Raw genomic sequence first — 22,040 nt, forward strand, 5'->3', positions numbered from 1 at the left:
TCTTTGAGCTCTAGCTCAAACTCAGTATGAGTCGCAGACTCATATCTGTTCACCTAAGACCCAGTTCTATTATTCTAGAGTCCCTTTTCTTAATAAATAGAATCACCATTCATTCTATTCCTCTAACTAGAAACCAGCTAGATATCTTTAAGAGCTCCCTCGCCTTCACTTTCCATATGCTATGCAAAGCCAAGCGATTGCAATTTTACTTTCTAAATATCTCTACAATTCATTTTTTTTCTTCCTGCTGCTACCATACTAGTCCATAATCTGGGCAGAGATTATTTTCTAAGATTCTGTTCATATGTACCACTGCAATAACATTTTATCTAGCCTTTTACAATAGCATGATTCCGCTACTCCTTCAACTCCCACCCACCACAACTGACCCCCACATTAGAAATTCATTCTCCGTACTACCACTGGAATCTTACAATCCAAATTGTATTACATCATCCCTTTGCTCAACAAGTATCAATAATTTTCTGTGACTCTTCGGATGTAGATCATAATTTTTACCATAGCCTACAAGGAAATGCTATTATTATTGCTTTTATTTCAAAATATTAAGGGGGTACAGATGTTTTTGATACATGACTTGAGTCAGGGTTATAAATGTACCCAACCCCCAAATAGGGTTCATTGTACCTGTTAGGTAGGTTTTCACTCATGCTCTCCTCCCCCTCCCCTTGCTTGATTTCTACTCAGTTTTACTTCCCTCTGTGCACATGTGTGCTCATCAGTTAGTTCCAGTTTAATAGTGAGTACATGTGCTGTTTGTTTTTCCACTCTTTAGATAATTCACTTAGGATAATGGTCTCCAGTTCCATCCAAACTTTGCAAAAGGCATTAATTCATCCTTTTCTATGGCTGAATAGTATTCCATGGTATACATATACCACATTTTGTTGAAATACTCATGAATCGATGGACATTTGGGTTGATTCCCCATCTCTGCAATTGTGAATTGTGCTGTGATAAACAGCAGAATTTTAGTGCAGGTGTCTTTTTGATAAAATAACTTCTTTTCCTTTGGGTAAATACCTAGTGATGGGATTGTTTGATCTAATGGTAGGTTGACTTTTGCTTCTTTGAGGAATCTGCATATTGTTTTCCATAGAGGTTGTACTAATTTGCAGCCCCACCAACAGTGTGTAAGCATTCCTTTCTCTCTGCATCCATGCCAACATCTGTTGTTTTTGAACTTTTTAATAAAGGCCATTCTGACTGGGGTAAGGTGAAATCTCATTGTGGTTTTAATTTGCATTTTCCTGATGATTAGTGACATTGAGCATTTTTTCATATGTGTATTGGCCATTTGTCTATCTTCTTTTAAAAGCTTTTGTTCATGTCTTTTGCCCACTTTTTAATGGGGCAGTTTGATTTTTTTTTTTCTGATTTGCTTGAGTTCTTTGTAGATTCTGGTTATTAGTCCTTTATCGGATGTATGCTTTGTGAATATTTTCTCCCCGTCTGTAGGTTGTTTATTTGCTCTGTTAGTTATTTCCTTGGCTGTGTAGAAGCCTTTTAATTTAATCATGTCTCATTTATTTATTTTTGTTGTTGCTGTAATTGCCATTGAGGTCTTCTTCATAAATTCTTTGCCTAGGCCGATATCTAGAAGATTTTTTCCAATACTTTCTTCTAGAATTCTTATGGTTTCATGCCTGATGGAGTCTGAGGATGTGGTGTGTTTTCAGAAATTTGCCCATTTCCTCTATGTTTTCTAGTTTATGTGCATAGAGATTTTCATAGTGTTCACAGATGATATTTTGTATTTCTGTGGTATCAGTTGTGATGTCTCCTTTCTCATTTATAATTGAGCTTATATGAGTTCTTTTTCTTCTATTTCTGGTTAATCTAGCAAAAGGCCTATCAATTTTGTTTCTCTTTTCAAAGAACCAACTTTTTATTTTGTTGATCTTCTGTATAATTTTCTTATTTTCAGGTTCATTTAGTTTTGCTCTGATCTTAGTTATTTCTTTTCTTCTGCTGGCTTTGGGCTTGGTTTGCTCTTCTTTTTCTTGTTCCTTGAAATGCATCATTAGATTGTTAATTTGTAATCTTTCTGTCTTTTTGTTGTAGACATTTAAGGCAATGAATTTTCCCCTTAGGACTGCTTTTGCTGTATCCCAAAGATTTTGATAGCTGTGTCTTCCTTGTCATTCAGTTCAAGGAATCTTTTAAATTCCAACTTAATTTCATCATTGATCCAATAATCATTCAGCAGTAGGTTGTTTAACTTCCATGACTTTATGTAGAATTTGGTTTTTATCTTTGAGTTGATTTCTAGTTTTATTTCACTATGGTCTGAGAAGATACATAGTATTATTTCAGTTTTTTTAAAGTTGTTGAGCCATGTTTTGTGGCCTAAAATATGCTCGGTTTTGGAGAATGTTCCATGTGCTGATGGGTAGAATGAATGTTCAGTGGTTTTTAGATAAAATGTTCTGTACATATCTGTTAGACCAAATTGTTCTAGAGTCCAGTATTTATCTAGGTCCAGTATTTATTTATTTTCTGCTTAGATGATCTGTTCAGTTCTTTCAGTGGGTGTTGAAGTCCCCAGCAATTACAATGTTGCTGTTTTTCTCTCTGGGTAGATCAGCAGTCCCCAACCTTTTGGCACAAGTGACTGGTTTCATGAAAGATGATTTTTCCACAGACTGGGGGTGGGGGATGATTTCGGGATGATTCAAGCACATTACATTTATTGTGCAGTCAAACCTCTCTGCTAATGATAATCTGTATTTGCAGCCACTTCCCAGTGCTAGCATCACTGCCTCAACTCCACGCCAGATCATCAGGCATTATATTCTCATAAGAAATGTGCAACCTAGATCCCTTCCATGTAGTTTACAGTAGGGTTCATGTTCCTATCATGATCTAATGCCGCTGCTCATCTTACAGGAGGTGGAGCTTATGCGGTAATACGAGTGATGGGGAGCAACAGTAAATACAGATGAAACTTTGCTTGCTCCCCTGCTGCTCACCTCCTCCTGTGTGGCCCAGTTCCTAACAGGCCACGGACTGGTACTGGTCCACAGCCCAGGGGTTGGGGATCACAGAGTTAGCTCTAGTAGGGTTTCCTTTATGAATCTGGGCATTCCTGTGTTAGGTGTGTAAGTATTTAGGAGTGTTATGTCTTCTTATTGAATTGTTACCTTTAATGACCATCTTTGTCTTTCTTTATTATTATTGACTTAAAGTCAATTTTATCTGATACAAAAATGGCTACACCTACTTTCTTTTGGTTTCCATTTGCATGGAATATTTTTTTCCATCCCTTGACCTTGAGTCTGTAAGAGTCTTTGTGGGTTAGGTGTGTTTCCTGGAGAGAGCAGATACTTGGCTTATATATTTTCATCCATTCAGCTAGCCTATGTCTCTTGAGTGGGAACTTCAACCCATTTATATTTATTGATAGGATTGATAAGTGGAATGCTGTTCTGTTCATCCTGTTGGTTAGTACCTTATCGCTTTGTTTTACATCTTGTACTATTGCATTATTTAAGCTTTGAGCTTTAGCTTTTGGGTGGTTTTACACTGGAGGTTGACCATTGTGCTGATCCATGCATAATGCAGATCTGAGTATTTCCTGCATGGCAGTTTTCGTCTTGACAAATTCCGTCTGTGTTTGCTTGTCTGGAAAAGTCTTTATTTCTCCTTTGTTTATGAAACTTAGTTTTGCAGGATACAAAATTCTAGGCTGGCAGTTCTGTTTAAGAAGATTGAAGATGGGACCTCAGTCCCTTCTGGTTTGTAATGTCTCAGTTGAGAAGTCTGCACTTTGCCTGATGGGGTTTCCTTTGTAAGTTACTTGACATTTTTGCCTTACGGTTTGTAGGAGTTCCTCCTTTGTGTTGACTTTAGCCAGTCTGATCACTATATGTCTTGGTGATTGCCTCTTTGCAATGAATCTCCCAGTTGTTCATTGAGCTATTTGTACATGGATGTCTAAATCTCTAGCAAGACCGGGGAAGTTTTCCTCAATTATTCCCTCAGATAGGTTTTCCAGCCCATGTGTGTTTTCTTCTTCTTCCTCTGGGATGCCTATGATTCTTATATTTGAGCTTTTTCCATAATCCCAAATTTCTCATTAGCTTTCTTTGTTCCTCTTAATTCTCTTTTCATTATTTTTAACTGTATGATTTAATTTGAAAGAGTTGTCTTCAAACTCTGAGATTCTTTCTTCTTCCTGGTCTAGTCTATTCTTAAAACTTTCCACTGCGTTTTGTATTTCCTTAAATGAATTTTTCATTTCCAGAAGTTCCATTTGGTTTTTCTTTAATATGTCAATCATTTTGGTGAATTTTTGATTCATTTCCTGAATTTATTTTCTGGTTTCTTTGAGTTGGTTCTCCATTTTCTCTTGTATTTTGTTGAGCCTCCTTACAATCCATACTTGGAATTTTTTATCTTTCATTTCAATATTTTCATTTTGGTTTGCATCCATTGCTTTAGAGCTGGTGTTCCCTTTTGGGATTGTCTTTTTGCTCTCATTTTTCATACTCTGGAGTTCTTTTGCTGATTCCTTTTTATCTGGCAACACGATTGAGTCCTGGGTGTACTGGGTCTGGCTTTTGTGCCTGTCCCTGGATCCCTGAAGATCAATGCCTGACCAGCATGCCAGGGAGAAGCATGCTGGTCCCAAGTTACCTATAGGATGTTCAAGCAGGTTTGATAACCCTCTTATGTTGCCTCTTTCCTGCTGTCTTCACCTGTTCCCAGCAATGTGAATTGTATTGGGTCCCCTAGCTTAATCTCTGAGATGGCAGGTGGTGCTTATGAGTACAGACCAGCCATGCCCTATTTGACTGAGTTGATACATTATGTGATGAGCTATAGTATCGTTCTCCCTGTCAGTGGTTGATGCTTGCATGAAAGAGCCAACTGCCAAGGTATTCTTTTGTGCCTGTGGTAGGCTCTGGTCCCTCAGGTGGGGCACGTGAGTGTCCCAAGATTTAGGAGGGTCCCTTTAGTTCCCAGGGGTTGCTTGATCCACCACCACAGCAGAAGTGGGTGGAGGAATGAGGCAGATCATGGTTAGGTTGTGTAAACCTGTAAGGCTTTGCAAAGCCTCAGCTGGGCCCAGAGGTTGCTTTTCTGGCCACTAGGGAGAGACACTGGAAGGAAAATCAGGACAGGCTTTAAGGACTGGGAGGGCTGACCACAGGGGAGTTCCCTAAACTCTTGGTTGCTATGGCACTGGGCTGGGATCTTCCCACCCTAATCCAGTAGGGCAGTTTGCCTGTGGGGAGGGGTAGGCACTCTCCCAGATCACTGAGTCTCCCCATGACAGGACTCTCCCATCAGTTCTGTCCTCGTGGGTACCCTTGTTGCCCGAGTCCAGCTCCCAGACCTCCCCTTTGTGTCCCCTAATAGCCTGCTCAAGTCTGGGGGGCCCTGGGTCCGGCCTGCTTGTCTGACCCACTGGCATGCGACCCCGCTAAATGCCAGTGGGCAGGGAGCATCCAAATTGGTCCCTGTCCCGCTGTAGATCCCCAAGCGGCAAGACCTGGGTCCTATACTCTGTGGGAACCACAGTCTGTAGCATGTGCCTGCTTCCAGGAGGAGGCTGCTCGCCAAAATCTAGGCTCAAACTGCTTTCCCTGTTGCAGTGAATAGAGGAGGAACGGGGAAGGAAGCATCTGAATGGGAGAAAACCAGTTCCCGGGTCTCTCATGCCACTCTCCCCCGGGCTCCAGGGGGAGCCCCCTGCAGATTGTCCAAGCTCTGGGATCATGCAAGTTCTACCCACTATTCCATGTTTGTCACTGTGCCTGGGCTTGTGGGGGGTGGGAAAGCCTCCAGGAATCTTGGTGGTCCACTGGTCACCAAAGGTGCGTAGTGGGGAGAGGGGAACTCCCCCTTACCCTTTCACAGAGCTCCGAGCCTCTCTGGGTTTGATCCTCACTGATCTCTTCTTTTATCTTCTTCCTTCTCTACTTTGCAATTTTCCTCCCTGAGGTCCCCAGCAGGCATCATCAACTCTCTCTGTGATCCAAACCTGTGCTGCAACTATCCTCCCCTCTCCTTTATCAGATATCCTACCTTCATGCCAATATGGTCCGGTAATCGATGTCTCTAGTTGTCCATCTTTTTTGCTCCCAGAAATGCTAATATTGATGAGACTTGAGAATTGTGTTAATGTGTGGGATAGTCAGGGGGGACTTTCTAAGATAGCACATTTTTGAGTTTATATATTTGAACAGTCAAGATGATTCCCTTAAAGATATAATTTCCCAGAATTGATACTTAGTCAATGAAGGCAAACAGGTTTATCACAGGTTGATAAATTCATAAAATTTGTGGACATTTTTAATTGCTCATTATTTGTGTATTATAGACACCTTTTTCTGTGTTCATCCTTTTCTTGTCTGTCTATTATTGGTCCACTTGCCTTCAAAATGAGCACTGCAGTTCTGTGAGGTATCTTTGGGAGATTATGCAGAAAACAGATTTGTTTCTGATAATCTTTAAGATATAAGATGGCTTTGTAGCAGGTGGCCAGTGCCATAGTTTGCAATGTTTTCATTTTTTGCCTACCTCTTCCCACCCTAACACAATTGCTTTTAGTTTTCTGCCTATCTTTTTTGTCGATAGCCAAACTATTATTTGTCCACTCCTGAGGATAGATTATTATACAAAATTCTAATCAACTAGTCCAAATGCTAACTCTTGTAGCTAGAAGATCTCAAACATTTTTAGCTAAACAAAGGAAAATTACCTTGTTTTTTTCCTTTTTGGATAGCATGGGGAATTTTTTGTTTATTTTTTGTGAGGTAAAATATGAGTCCCTTTGTGTATACTGAATTTCTCTGGGGACAATTTTGGTATAAAGAAACTACTGCATGCATCAGAAGAACATAAGGATTTATGCTGTCCAAGTGTCTTTAAGATTTTCTCTAAAGAGCTCCATTTAAAAAAGGCTATTAAGTAGAGCTACTAAAATAAATCGTAAAAAATATAATGTAAATTTCAAAGTAGGCTAGTATAGCAGGTTGAGAAGTAGAACTTTTCCTGTTCTGATTTTGGGCTGAGCTCCCAGAGCTGAGAACAATGCACATTCGTGCCTGGAGTTTCTAAAGAAGGGATGCTGCTCCATCTGTGTAGAACTTGCTATGGCCACAGTCCTTGCCAGGGGAACAATTCTAGGCAGTTTCTTGCATATGGTGGCTCTGTGCGTGCCATATGATTGTCTCAGCTCTTCTGCAGCTAATTGGGGATTGTTGGATCCAGTGCTCTCTCACTCCAACTGTAGCCAGGCCAGTGGCCTATGAGAAGATGCCATGAAGGCTCTGCCCACATAGAAGCAACAGACATTTGCTGGTCAATGAGGTTCTTTCTTTGAGTTTCATTTTGTTTTTTAAATAGAAGTTACAGCCAGATAGCCAGCTGGTTATAGGAGTGAAAGTCAGACAAGCACAGATGAACTGAGTCATGTCAGTGTTGAAACATTAAAATAGAGATCCACCAACTCCTGCTAGAGCTGCCTGAATTCATATTTTAAATACTATAAGGTTCTATTTAAGTTTCATGTAAGCTTGTTTTCAGGTATCAGCCAGGTTTAGACTCTTGGGAATGGTGCTCATCACCTGTCAGTTTATGGGAGACACTTTTCCTATTTCTGTTCTCTATGCATATCCACTTGAAATCCCTATGTGAGCCACTGTGGTTGTTGCACCAGTAACTCTATTTGAAGTTTCCACTATAATTCTTATCCACTTGAGCTATAAAGGACTGACAGCATATTCTGTTGCCATCTTGACTCCTTTAGGCTCAGGAAGTGCAGTTAGATTTTGTACCTGTCAGGAAAGGAAGGTTTGGTAAAATAGTGTTTATTTTACAGAGTAATAATCTTTTCTTAATGTTATTCTCAATCCTATTCCAAAAAGTTCCACTGCCAAATAAAAACTTCACTTCTAAGGAGAAAACATGTAATAGATAGGATTCAATATAGGGTTCATGGTGTTGGCTTTTGATGGATTGGTTATAAAAGATTAATGTGTGGTTATATAGAAATCTAAAAGGTCTTACTAAAGAGAGAAAGAGAAATTCAGCTCTCTTTTCCAGGTTTATGCTTTCTACCATGAACCCAAGAGAGTAATCCAGCCTCTATAAATAATTGCAGGCCTCACTGAGTTTCTGTAGATTTCTGGAGGGAAATTTAATTGGCAGTGGAAATGACCCTCTCTCCCTCCAAGGTTGTGGTGGGTGAGTTATAAACACAGAACATGCAGGGACTCCAGCCTGACCTTCTGGCTGCTCTAAATGTTTTTCTTCCTGGTAGCTTTTCTACTAGACACCACTTGACAAACTTTCTCCATGACAGCAGCTCTCAGCACTTTTTCTTATAACTGACTTTCACCTTAGGGGGCTTTCTTTAGCAGTTGCCACTCTTACATACAAGGCCTTAGTCATCTTTTAACTCCATTGCTGAGCACAGGCCCTGGGAGGTAAGAATTTGTTGAATGAATGAGGGAATGAGCCCGGGCAGCTTAAGATTTGCTCTTCCAACACCATTTCTAAATGATAGCTTTAATCAGAGTCCCTGCCAGTCCATACAGGACAGCTATAATGTTACACTGCTTTTTAAAAAAAGAGAGCAATTATTTTAAGAACCTTAATTCTATATATGGTTATTATATAAGGCGAATGCTAGTTGTCATGGGAGATACAAAGATAAGCACAACATAATCCCTGGTCTGTAGAAGTTTATAATATGGTGGAGGAGACAGAGATGTTAGTAACTTTAATACAGGTAAAATTCTGCAAAGACTTCGAGGATATGGTTACTCTTGAGCTGGTCTTTGAAGGCTACAGAAATGCAACACTTGGATGTGGTGTGAGAAAGGAAAAGAGTTATTCCAGGAGGAACAACATGAACAAAAGCATTGGGACAAGCAAGAAGGAGGCATGACTAGAGAACGAAGGCAACACGATACGGCTTTGTATGTGTGTAATGACTGGAAAGGTAACATGGGAACCATTTTTTAAAGGGTTTTGAATGCCAAACAGAGCATTTTGGATTTTATTTTGAGCAAAAGTGAAAGCCATCAAATAGTTTTGAGCAAGGAAGTATTCTATGTAGTAGAATTGTGTAATAAAGTGGTTTTTAATTGGCAAAATGAGAAACTTATGTGAAATTTGTAGGAAATGACCATACTAGGTTCTCACTCAAATTGACTCAGAATTTATGGGGTGGAACATGGGTGTATGAATTTTAAGCTCCACAGGTCGTTCTGATGCACGCTAGTAATTAAGAACACCTGGCATAGTAGAATGGGCACTAGAGAAGCTGTCAAAACACCAGACTTTTTTCATGGCTAAGTGACTTTTCTGAATTTCAGTTTCCACATATGAAAAGAATTAGGAATAATAATGCCTGCAATTTCTATCTCTTAGGTTATTGGGAAGATCATATGTGATAATATAGATTCATAGGCCACATAACAATGTTTTAGTCAATGACAGACCACATATATTAATACAATAGTGGTCTCATAAGATTGTAATGGAGCTGAAAAATTCCTATTGCCTATTGATGTCCTAATGTCTTAGGGTAATGCATTACCTTTTCTATGTTTAGATATGTTTAGATACATAAATACTTACCATTGTGTTACAGTTGCCTACAGTATTCTGTACTGTACATGCTGTACAGCATTATAGCTGAGGAGCAATAAGCTATACCATATAACCTAGGTGTATGCTATCTAGGTTTGTGTAAGTACACTCTACAATGTTTGCATAATGATGAAATCACCTAACGACGCATTTCTCAGAATGTGTCCCTGTCATTAAGCGATTCATGACTGTATATGAAAGTGTTTTATGGGTCATAATAAATATCCAAATATGGAGATTAAATATAATCATATTTATGTTTCAGTTGTAAAGAGTTAGTTTAAGTAATGGAATTATTGTAAGAATATAACCAGGAGTAAGGAAATAGGAAACAGCCACATGGAGCTCATAAACAAACTACTTGCTTGAAACACTATATTCTTAGTGTGGAACATCATGGTCATCTTTTCTGCAGTCAAATGCTCTACCACTGAGCTATACCCCCTTCACAATGGTCATCTTTTTCTTCTTTAGCTTTTGGAGTTCTCTGCCTCTCTCTCTCTCTTTTTTTTTTTTTTCTTTTTTTTTTTTTTAACTATCTTATTGAGTGTCTACTGTGAGTTATACACTGTTCCAGGTGTTAGAGATATAGTGGTGAACAAAAAAGTCTCTGCCATTATAGAGTGTTGTTCAGATGAGAACAGATGAAAGTAAATGTGTAATAGATGTTAAGTACTACAAAGGAAAGTAAAACAAGATGAGGAGATGTAGGGTAGTTGATCATTTAGGTAGGGCAGTCAGGGAAACCCTCTCTAATAAGATGACATTTGAGTCGAAATCTGAAGGAGGAAAGAGAATAAAACATGGTTATTTGGCAGAAGACAATTCTAGGCAGAGAAAACAGCAAGTGCAAAGGCCCTGAGTTTGAAGGATATTGCTTATTCATGGAATGCTAAAGAGGCAACTGTGACTGGACCATTATAAGCAAAGACAAGACTGGTAGGAATTGAGGTCAGAGAGTTAGCAAGTGGGACCAGATTATTTAGGGCCCTGTAGGCCATGGTAAGGGCATTTTTTTTCCCCTGTGAGAATGACAGAAAGACATTGAAGGGTTTTGAGCAGGAAAGTAAAAAATTGTGACTTACATTGTAAAAGGACAAGTCTGGTTGCTGTTAGATTTCTAAACAGAAATATCAAGTAGGTAGTTAAACATACAAGGCTGGAATTTAGGGAAAAAGCCTGGGCTGGAAATATAGGGAACAATGTATTAACATAATTTGTTGTCAACATATAGATAGTATTCAAATCCATCTTAAATGTTCTTAACTCATCCACTCTAGGTTGTATTGTTTCAAAATTTTTTACATTTAGATCTTTAACCCACCTGCAATTTTGAAACATGGTTTGATAATAATGATTCAACAGTATTTTTTTCCAAATGGATAACAAATACCATTTATCAAATTAACCATTTTTTTCTTCCATATGGATAACTAGCCCCATTTTTTAAGCTAACTATTCTTTCTTAATGAATTTTTCCTATACAAGGTCATCCTATATACTGGCATCTATTTCTGTATTCTCTACTCTCTTTCAATGACCTGTTTGTTTAATCTAGTACCAATATCTTATTGATTGATTGCAGATGCTTTACTATATGTGTCTTATTAGGTTTATCACCCTTCATATATTTCACCCTTCTTATATTTTATACTTTTGGGGACTTTTAGGCATTTTTTTTTTCATATGAATTTTAAGATGATTTTATTAAACGAACAAAGCACTATATTCAATCTATATTAACTTAGTAAGAATTTACAATTTATGTCTTTCTAGTGTTCAGTTGTTGGTTTGTGTCCTTCAAAGAGATTTTGTCATTTTCTTCAGTAGGTTCTGTGTCTTACTTATTACTACTGTATGCATATTACAGTTTTTGTTTTTACTGTAAGAGGAAAATACTCTACTTTTTCCTGTTCTGGTTACTGGTTGCAAGTATAAAGAAAAAGTACTGATTTTTCTGAATTTAACTTGAGTATAGTCATCTTACTACATTCTTTTATTAAATCAGGATGTTTTTACTGATATATTTTCTAAATATATAATCATGTCATCAACAATTTCTTTTTCAGTGTTTACATTAACCACTTAATTTTTGAGTCTAATTTCTTTTTTTTATTTTTACTTTTATATTTTTTAGAGACAGAAGTCTTGCTGTATTGCCCAGATTGGTCTCAAACTCCTGGCCTTAAGCAACCCTCCTGCCTCAGTCTCCCAAGTCATTGGGATTATAGGCGTAAGCCACCACACCCAGCTAATTTCTTTTCTTCATACTTCTAAGACAATTAATTCCACAAAAATTTATTTAGTACCTTCAAGCACTTTTTTTGGTGCTAGGGGTTCAACAATGAACAAAAAGGGTGGAATCCCTGCCTTATGGAGCTTGTATAAGTGAAAAAGCAGACTCCTTTATTTGGCTCCTTACTTTAATTGAAATGATTTAGTGTTTTATTGTTTAGTAAGATACTTGCTGTAGGCTTTGGTGAATAGATTTTTATCACATTTGTATAGTTTACTTGTAGGCCTGTATTTCTTAAAATTTTTTGTTAGGAATGGCTGCTGAATTTTATTTGACACATTTTCAGCAGCTAATGACATCATCTGGTTTTTGCCCTTTATTGCTTTTTTATGGATTATTGATTTTAATTTTTTTCTAATCAAGTACTGTTTATTTAGTATGAAGGCAGTGTCTTACACGATACTGTGTTCTTTTTTTTTTTTTTTTTTTTGAGACAGAGTCTCACTCTGTTGCCCAGGCTAGAGTGAGTGCCGTGGCATCAGCCTACTCACAGCAACCTCAAACTCCTGAGCTCAAGCGATCCTCCTGTCTCAGCCTCCCGAGTAGCTGGGACTACAGGCATGCACCACCATGCCCGGCTAGTTTTTTCTATATATATTTTTAGCTGTCCATATAATTTCTTTCTATTTTTAGTAGAGATGGGGTCTCGCTGTTGCTCAGGCTGGTCTCGAACTCCTGAGCTCAAACGATCCGCCCACCTCGGCCTCCCAGAGTGCTAGGATTACAGGCGTGAGCCACCACGCCCGGCCGATACTGTGTTCTTGATTACTTTTCATTAATAAGTATGGTAGATTTTGTTTTCCGAAGATGAACACAACAGTAACTCCCATCCCACTGAGGTTTCTTGCAATATGACTTTGAACTCTTCATATTAAGAAGTAGAGTCTCTGTTACCTCCCTTGAATCTGGGTGGGAGTGTGACTGCGGCAGTAGTGACACTATGTTATCGCCAAGATTAAGTCATAAAAGGTGATATAGTTCTGCTCTTGGATACTTTGCTTGTGAAACCCAGATACCATGATGTGAGGAAGTCAAAGCAGCCCATAGGGAGCCCATGTGTATTATAACTAACAGTCCCAGCTGAGAGCCCTGCTGACAGCCTGCATCAACCATGGGCTGAATGAATAAACTTTTAGGTGGTTTCAGCTCCCAGCTCTTTTTTTTTCCTTGAGACAGAGTCTTCGCCCCGTCACCCGGGCTGGAGTGCAGTAGCGTCAGCCTAGGTCACAGCAACCTCAAACTCCTGGGCTCAAGCGATTCTCCTGCCTCAGCCTCCCAAGTAGCTGGGACTACAGGCCTGTGCCACCACACCTGGCTAATTTTTTCTATCTTTAGTAGAGATGGGTTCTTGCTTTTGCTCAGGCTGGTCTCGAACTCCTGACCTCAAGCAATCCGCCATTTCTGAGCATAGTGGAATGATGGTTGCTTTATGCCATTAAATTTTGTATAGTTTTCACATGGAAGTAAGTAACTGAAACAAGAAAAGGGTAATTTATATGCAAAAATAATAATTTTCCCCCTCATTTTATACAGCACACGTTAATTATATTCAATCAATTGTGCAATCAGCTGTAACAATACTACCAACTTCATGTGGTACAAAGAGTATTTGCCATCAGATAAGCAAGATTCAAGTTGCAGAACAACACTATAATATATATTTAAATTATTTTGAGAAGTTCAAGTAATCTCTCCAAACAAGTTTTCTTTTCTTTAAAGTGGCAGGGGATATTATTGACATGACTTGATTATGATGTGGATAAAATAATTTTGTTACCTATAAAATGTTACACTGTTTATGTTAGTGCAAAAGAAATTATAATTAACAGGTAATTTGAAGAGTAATTTGAGATTTTCAATGCACAAACATCATCAATTGTAGGTATTTTGTTAACAAAACCTTAATATTAAAACAGAATGTATTAAACTTACAGGAAAACAGGAACACATAAAGCTGTAATTCTCCCCTTCTCCCATATTTAATCAGTATTAGAGGTTGGTCATCACTTTAATAAATAAGGAACAGCCTGTATGCCCCTTCATCTACACTTGGACATTTTTTTTTTTTTTTTTTTTTGAAACAGAGTCTCACTTTGTTGCCTGGGCTAGAGTGAGTGCCATGACGTCAGCCTAGCTCACAGCAACCTCAAACTCCTGGGCTCAAGCGATCCTTCTGCCTCAGCCTCCCGAGTAGCTGAGACTACAGGCATGCGCTACCATGCCTGGCCAGTTTTTTTTTTTTCTATATATATTTTAGTTGGCCAGCTAATTTCTTTCTATTTTTAGTAGAGACGGGGTCTCACTCTTTCTCAGGCTGGTCTCGAACTCCTGACCTTGAGCAATCCACCCGCCTCGGCCTCCCAGAGTGCTAGGATTACAGGCGTGAGCCACCGTGCCCGGCCTACACTTGGACTTTTGATACCTACTTTTAAGATCTCCGTATACCTTTTTTGTATCCTTTCTAGTTTACAAACATAGATGATCCTAGCTATCTATTTGGTATGCAAAAGTTAGATTCTTATCTTCAAAAGCTGCATTCAGCTCTTGCCTCTAGGAAGCCTCAACTATATAGAGGTACTTAATTCCTATATATCATAGAGATAATATGAATTCAGAAAATGTGGACATCTAAAACCTCCCTAATTTCTATACACTGAGGAGAACAGTTTTCTGTGATCGACTTGTGCCCAAATACTCTCCTTTGAAACAAGCATGAGATATCAAGTTGTTCTCTCAATGAGATTTCTTCACTAGGATAATAAAATTACCTATTACTGAAAATTGAGTATGTCTTCATTGTTTTTTAATTACTTTTGCTTCTAATTTTTAATATAGATAGCCATCTTTATTTTTATGTAAATGCATTCATTTGATCATATCTTTCATGCTTATTTTTCAGTACAAACTTTCCCCTCCACTTTCCTTAGCCCTTCTTTCTCCTTTCCTTTCTTCTACCCTTTCTCTCCTCCCTTCATAATCCATATTAACAACCTAGAGTGTGTCTTCTCCTATTTTTCTCCATGCACATATAATCTTAATGAGAATGAACACTTTTACAGTGCCTATTATAGCACCAGGCACTGTTGTAAGTGCTCTACATATTTTAGCTCCTTTAATCCTCATGTCAACTTTGTGAGTTAACTACTCTTATTAGCCCCATTTACTCATGAAAGGATTGTGGTACAGAGATAAGGCAAGTGCTTGGGTTTGAACTTGGGCAGCCTGGCTCCAGAGTCTGTTTTAACCACTGCACATACTGCTTTTATATATATCCATATACACATCTACAGTTAGGTTTTTTTCTTTTCCCCCCCCCCGATGAAAATAAGATCATTTATACCTACCTTTCTGCATCTTGCCCTTTTTTCTAACAATATTTCACGGGCTGGGCATGGTGGCTCACACCTGTAATCCCAGCACTTTGGGAGGCCGAGGCAGGAGGATTACTTGAGACCAGGAGCTTGAGACCAGCCTGAGCAACAGCGAGACCCTCATCTCTACAACAAATAAAAAATTAGCTGAGGCCAGGCGCGGTGGCTCACGCCTGTAATCCTAGCACTCTGGGAGGCTGAGGTGGGCGGATCGTTAGAGCTCAGGAGTTCAAGACCAGCCTGAGCAAGAGCGAGACCCCATCTCTACTAAAAATAGAAAGAAATTATATAGACAGCTAAAAATATATATAGAAAAAATTAGCCGGGCATGGTGGTGCATGCCTGTAGTCCCAGCTACTCGGGAGGCTGAGGCAGGAGGATCGCTTGAGCCCAGGAGTTTGAGGTTGCTGTGAGCTAGGCTGACGCCACGGCACTCACTCTAGCCTGGGCAACAGTGAGACTCTGTCTCAAAAAAAAAAAAAAAAAAAAAAAAAAATTAGCTGAGCATGGTGGCATGCCTATAGTCCCAGCTTTTTGGGAGGCTGAGGCAGGAGGATTGCTTTAGCCCAGGAGTTTGAGGTTGCAGTGAACTATGATGACACCACTGTATTTTATTAATAGCACTGGCAACAGAGTGAGGCCCTGTCTCAATAAAAAACCAAACAAACAATATTTTATGGAAGTCCTGCCAAGATATGGTTTAGCTCTGATTCATTGTTTTTAAAGTCTACATAATATTCCCTGGTTTGGATATACTATATTTGGCCATTCACCAATTCACTTTTTTCCTTGTTCCTTGTACTTATGTCTTCAAATGCTGGGGCTTGTATTTCAGTTGGATGGATTTCCAGGAAGGGGCTGCTGGGTGGGAATATATCTGCAATTTAATTTCTAATAGATTGTCAGATTGCTTCCCAAAAATTCTTCAACACTTCACATTATCATCAGCAATATATGAGAGCCCTCTTTTACCACATCCTACCAATTTAGATTTTATAGCTCTTTTTAATTTTTGCCAATCCGATGGGTGTAAAGGAATTTCTCATTACTTTATTTTACATTTTTCTTTTAGTGAGTTTGAGTATCTTCTCATGTTTTTGTATTTGATTTAGTATAAATTGCCTATTTATATTCATTGCCTAATTTTTTATTAACTTGTGCATTTTTTCTTACAAAAAGTAAGAGTACTTTCTATGTTACGGGTAATAATCCTTTCTCATTTGTGTTCCTAATACTGTCCCCTCAGATCTATCATTTGTATATGATTTTGTTTATGATATATATTTTCAATATATCAGTTCATTAATGAAGTTCATGAATTATATTTTCATAGTTCCTGATCTTGAAATAATTTATATTCCTAGAATATGTGTTACTTGGTCATAGGGTAATATTAATTTGATAAGTTGTTAGATTTTATTTATACTTGTTTTTTATTTTAAGACAGAGTCTCGCTCTGTCACCCAGGCTGGAGTGCAATGGCATCATCATAGCTCACTACAATCTCCAACTCCTGGGCTCAAGAGGTCCTCCTGCCTCAGCCTCCTGAGTAGCTGGTACTATAGACATGTGCCATCACACTGGACTAATTTTTCTATTTTTTGTAGAGATGGGGGTCTCACTATGTTGCCCTGGCTAATCTTGAACTCCTGTCCTCAAGCAATCCTCCCACCTTGGCCTCCCAAATTGCTGGGAGTACAGGTGTGAGCCACTGTGTCTGGCCTGTTCACCTATACTTTAAGAATGTTACACTTTGTTTGGTCAGTTGTATTCCCCTGTAGTGTAGTATCCACATTCCTGCATGATCTTCTAGAACCTTGACACTTTCTTGCATCAAGAGGTAGAATCCATTTCTACTCCCTTTAATTTGAACTGGACTTTGACTTCCTCAATGAATTGAGTGCTGAGGCAGTGACACTGTGTGACTTCCAAGGCCTGTTCGAAATTGTGAGGAAGCCCAGGCCACATGGGGAGTCCAGTTCAGGTGTTTCCAGTTCAGGTGTTCCGGCTTATAGCCCCAGCTAAGGTCTCAACTAAACCAGAATCAACCACCAGACATGTGGATGAACCTTCAGACAATTCTAGTCCCCAGCCTTTAAGCTGCCTCCCGTTAGGCTGAGTGGAGCAGAAAGGAATTATTCTCACCAAGCCCCGCCCAAATTGCATATTATTGGTTTAAGCCACTAAATTTTGGGAGAATTTATTATGTAGACATAGAAAGAAATAGATTTTGATATCTGCAAGTGGGATGCCACGTAACAGAAACCTAAAAATGTGGCAGTGGCTGAAGGTAGATAAGACAGAATGAGACAAAAGGCAGAAGTGATGTGACTGTGAAAGCCTGATGGCCCTCAAGGAGCCTGTCAGAGAAGGTTTAAAGGAAATTGAAAAAATGCCATTGGGAGCTGGAGAAAAGAGGATCCTTGTTAGGTTACGACATGAAGTTTGGCAATATTGTCACCTATGGTAATGTGGAAAGTAGCAAATGGTTATTATGAATTGCATGATAAGGATATTTCCAGGGAGAGGTTTGAGGTATTACCTGGCTCCTTGCTGCTTATAGTAAAATATAATAGGAGAGAGGTAAGCTAAAAAAAGAATTGTTAAATATAAAGGAGGCAGAACTTGTTGAGTTTGAAAATAAAGCTTTCTCTTTTCCAGTTTCTCCAGATGGCAGACAATTCTAAAATTATGAAAAGGCTTATGGAAGGAGATAAAATCTAGCGTATTGTCAGGAAAACATGGTTTACTATGAAGCCAAGAGAGTGATTGTAAAAATCTTAGTTAAGACCTCAGGAAATTTAATGTCATGCCTCACACCACAATAGTCCCTCCAAGAATCTCAAGGACATGCCATGCCTCATTAAACAAAAAGTCCTCTAAGAATTTTGAGAGCATTATCCCTCAGTGCCCTTACAGGAAGCTCAAGAACTTATCTTGAAGAGATTTGTGGGTGCAGCTTTTGTCTAATTGAGTGAATTATAAATTGATTCACAAGAAATCCACACAATTTTTTGTTTTAAATAGACTATTTTTTAAGAGCAGTTTAGGTTTACAACAAAATTGAGCTGAAACTATAGAGTTCCTGTGTGTCCCGCCCACCCTTGCCCTCAAAGTCTCACCCACTGTCAACATCCCTCACTATAGTGGTATGTATTTTACAATCAATGAACCTACATTGACACATCATTATCACCCCAAGTCCATAGTTTACATTAGGGTTCATTCTTGGTATTGTATATTCTATGAGTTTTGACGAGTTTGTAATGACTCCACCATTGTAGTATCCTACAAAGTAGTTTCACTGCCCTAAAAATCCTCTGTGCTCTGCCTGTCATCCTTCCTTTCCCCTAATCCTTGACAACTATGAATCTTTTTACTGTCCCCATAGTTTTTCATTTTCCAGATGTCATATAGTTGGAGTCATGCAGCGTGTAGCCTTTTCAGATTGACTTTCACTTAGTAATATGCATTTAAGTTTCCTCCATATCTTTTCATGGCTTAATAGCTCATTTCTTTTTAAGTGCTGAATAATATTCCATTGTCTGGGTATACTAGAGTTTATCCATTCCCTACTGAAGGACATCTTGGTTGTTTCCAAGTGTTGGCAATTGTAAATAAAGCTGCTATAAACATCTACTTGCAGGTTTCTGTGTAGACATGTTTTCAACTAATTTGGGTAAATATTAATACCAAGGAACATGATTGCTGGGTCATATGATAAGAGTCTGTTTAGTTGTATAAAAAGCTGCTAAACTGTCTTCCAAAGTGGCTGTACCATTTTGCATTCTCACCATCAATGAATGAGAGTTCCTGTTTCTCCACATCTTTGCCATCATGTGGTGTCGTCAGTGTTTTGGATTTTCACCATTATAATCGGTGTAGAGTGATATCTCAATACTGTTTTAATTTGCAATTCCCTAATGACATATGTAGAGTATATTTGCATATGCTTACTTGACATCTGTATATCTTCTATAGTGAGGTGTCTGTTCAGATCTTTTGCCTACTTTTTAACAGGGAAGTTCATTTTCTTATTGTTGAGTTTTAAGAATTCTTTGTATATTTTAGGTGACAGTATATTTTAGGTATCAGATGTGTCTTTTGAAAGTATTTTCTCCCAGTCTGGGCTTTGCTTCTCACTCTGTTGATACACACAGTTTTTAAAAGGATTTTATTATCTTGGACCAACAAGCACAGAGACAGTACAAAACAAAAAGAGGCCCTTTTACCTCAAACTTCTACAGACAGGAAGCATTCTCAGAACATGGGTACATTTTGTGAAAAAAGAAGAGTGACGCAGAGGATGGAACCAACAGCCTACAATGGGGAACCATGAGCCACAGTGAATCATTACAGCTGAGCCTTACTCAAAGAACTAGCACTGTGTGTCCAGGTGGACTTCAAACTTTTAATGGACCAATGAACTTCTGTGTCTCTCCCTTTCCCCCTTTTTGAATGGGAGTGTCTAAAGCAGTCATCCTATACCTGCTCCACCATTGTGTATTTGGTGTTTGTGAAGGCATATAATTTATCGTTTTCAGTTTACAACTCTTCAGATCAAGAGGGACTGTACTTAAGGGGCTGTACTTGAGGAACTATACTCAAGAAGTTCATATCTGGACCTCAAACCTCAGCTTGATGTCCTAGGTCTTGAGGAAGGGAATGAGTATATTTTGCATGTTGGGGGGATGTGAACTTTCATAGCCAAAGAGTGGACTGTGGTATGTTATATTTCCAAAACTGGCCTAAGCAATATTTTTGGTCCTACATGCCCTCCTGGAGTCTTGCCTCTTCCCATTAAGAGATGTTTATTTCCCCTCCTCTTGAACCTGTACTACATGACTTCCAAAGTGAGATCATAAAAGATGATACTGCTTCTGCCTATCTCTCTCAGGATGCTTACCCTTGGAACCCAGCCCCCATGATGTGAGGAAGCATAGGCCACATACAGAAGCCGTGAGTAGCTGTCCTGGCCCCACCTGTGGACTCATCTGACAGCATCAACCACCACACGTTAGTGAGTGAGCCTTCATATGATTTCAGTCTGGAGACTTTTGGCCACCCCAGCTAATGCTGAGGGGAGCAGAGATGAGCTGTCCCCTCTTAGGCCTGTCCAAATAGCAGTTTCATGAGTAATTAAATATTATTGTTTTGGGCCACTGAGCATTGGGATAATTTTTTAATGTAGCCATAGTAACTAAAATAATTAGGTTTATATTAATAGTTTTTAGATTTATTTTTAAATTAAGTTTTGGTAATAAAGTTATGCTGGCTTCATGAAATGAATTGGGAAATATTTTGTCTTTTTATTTGGTATGGAATAATTTAAATAACATTGTAATTATTCTTTAAAAGTTAGGTAGAACTCCGATTTAAAGTCATTTTTTGGTAATTATTATTTAAAATAATGGTCATCTTTCTAATCTCTTCTTTGGTCATTTTGGGTTTTTTTCTTGTTTGAATCTGAGTTATTTGTATTCTCTAGGAAATCATACATTTCTCTTTATTCCTAGACTTGCTAATATTTGTTTTATCTTACATTTTTAGGCAGGACCATAAAAGGTTTATTTATCTTTTTAGTCTTTAAAAAAAAAACACCTTTTGGAATTATTTGTCAATTCTACTTTTTCCTCCTATATAAGCAATTACATCTGTTGTCTTTATTCATTCACTCTTAAAATTTTCTTTTGGTATTTGTGCTTTTTTGTAAAAAAAAAAACAACAACAAATCTTAAGGTAAGCATAATGTTCCTGCAGTTTTAGTCATTTTTCTTCATAATGAAAGGATTTGGGATCTAAATTTTTAAGTGTGGCTATTGCTGTGTTCTATAATTTTTTTTTTTTTTTTTTGAAACAATCTCTCACTCTTGTCCAGGTTGGAGTGCAATTGTGTGATCATAGCTCACTGTGACCTCAAACTCCTGGGCTTGATTGATTCTGCCACCTCAGTCTCCTGAGTAGCTGGGACTACAGGTGTATGCCATCACTTCTGGCTGATCTCAAATTCCTGGCCTCAGTGGGTCCTCCGTCCTCATCCTCCCAAAGTCCTAGGATTACAGGTATGAGCCACAGCACTCAGCCCTGTAAATTTTTATGTAAGGTGTTCACCCTTTCATTAATTTCTAGAGTTTATTATTTTTCTCATTGATCAGGAATTAATATTCAAGTCATTAAGATGTCTCAAACCATTTAAAAAATTATTTCTAATATTATTGTATTATGATCAGTGACTATGGCCTGTTATATATTTACTTTTAAATGTTTGTTATGGTTTGCTTTGTGAAAATTTCTGTAAAACTGTGAACAAATGTAATTCTCTCATTGCGGGAAAGTTTCTATACTTAGGTAGAAAAAAACCATTGAAATAAAACTTTAGGCCGGGCGCGGTGGCTCACGCCTGTAATCCTAGCACTCTGGGAGGCCGAGGTGGACGGATCGTTAGAGCTCAGGAGTTCGAGACCAGCCTGAGCAAGAGCGAGACCCCATCTCTACTAAAAATAGAAAGAAATTATATGGACAGCTAAAAATATATATAGAAAAAACTAGCCGGGCATGGTGGTGCATGCCTGTAGTCCCAGCTACTCGGGAGGCTGAGACAGGAGGATCGCTTGAGCTCAGGAGTTTGAGGTTGCTGTGAGCTAGGCTGATGCCACGGCACTCACTCTAGCCTGGGCAACAGAGTGAGACTCTGTCTCAAAAAAAAAAAAAAAAAAAACTTTAGAAGGTGAATTTAAGTATAG

General features: G+C 38.5%; 1 long non-coding RNA gene across 1 annotated transcript in view; it reads left to right on the forward strand.

Moving 5' to 3' along the window:
- The window catches only part of LOC138379158 (uncharacterized), a 50,105-nt gene extending 28,752 nt beyond the window's left edge, over positions 1-21,353 (forward strand). The window contains exons 2-3 of the long non-coding RNA XR_011231974.1: positions 20,195-20,317; positions 21,176-21,353. This is a non-coding gene — a long non-coding RNA (uncharacterized lncRNA). The remainder of the gene's footprint in view (positions 1-20,194; positions 20,318-21,175) is intronic.
- Positions 21,354-22,040: the final 687 nt, after the last annotated feature.

The sequence above is a fragment of the Eulemur rufifrons genome, chromosome 2, assembly GCF_041146395.1.
Source record: "Eulemur rufifrons isolate Redbay chromosome 2, OSU_ERuf_1, whole genome shotgun sequence".
Lineage (NCBI taxonomy): Eukaryota > Metazoa > Chordata > Mammalia > Primates > Lemuridae > Eulemur > Eulemur rufifrons.